Source organism: Gossypium arboreum, chromosome 7 (genome assembly GCF_025698485.1).
Source record: "Gossypium arboreum isolate Shixiya-1 chromosome 7, ASM2569848v2, whole genome shotgun sequence".
NCBI classification, from domain to species: domain Eukaryota; kingdom Viridiplantae; phylum Streptophyta; class Magnoliopsida; order Malvales; family Malvaceae; genus Gossypium; species Gossypium arboreum.
The window spans coordinates 35,765,259-35,765,929 of NC_069076.1; the positions used below are offsets into that span (position 1 = coordinate 35,765,259).

Here is a 671-nt window from a genome sequence, read left to right on the forward strand (position 1 = left end):
ATTTTTATTTAAGAGCTCTACCTGGTTTGATAACATGGTGACCATGTCGAGGTTGAAAACACCAGCGGCTTTTGTCAGCTTTGTTTTCATGACTTGCCACTGATAATTATTCAGTGACATCTCTTCAATGAATCATAAGCCTCCTCAAGTGTTTTGTTAATTAGAGTCCCGCTAGCAGCTGCATCGATCAACTACCTAGTTGAGGGGTTCGAACCGTTGTAAAAAGCTTGAACTTGTAGCCATAAAGGTAATCCATGGTGAAGTCACCTTCTCAATAAGTCCTTATACCTCTCCCATGCATCGTAAAGAGTTTCTAAATCCATCTGCACAAAAGAAGAGATATCATTCCTCAACTTCTTCGTTGTAGCTGGCGAAAAATACTTTAGTAAAAACTTTTCGGTCATTTGTTCCTAAGTAGTGATGGAACCTCGTGGTAATGAGTTCAACCACTGTTTAGCTTTGTTTCTTAATGAAAAGGGAAATAAACAAAGGTGAATGACATCATTAGAAACGCCATTTATTTTGAAAATATCACAGAATTCTAAGAAGTTGTCCAAATGAGTATTTGGGTCTTCATCTTACAAACCATCAAACTGAACAAGCTGTTGAATCATTTGTATAGTGTTAGGTTTCAGTTTAAAATTATTTGCAGCAATTGCAGGTCTAACAAT

General features: G+C 36.8%; 1 non-coding gene across 1 annotated transcript; it reads left to right on the forward strand.

The window, feature by feature from the left end:
* Nucleotides 1–249: 249 nt before the first annotated feature.
* Nucleotides 250–356, forward strand: LOC128295852 (small nucleolar RNA R71). The gene has a single exon (XR_008286401.1). It is a non-coding gene; the product is annotated as a small nucleolar RNA R71 (small nucleolar RNA).
* The last annotated feature ends 315 nt before the right edge of the window (nt 357–671 follow it).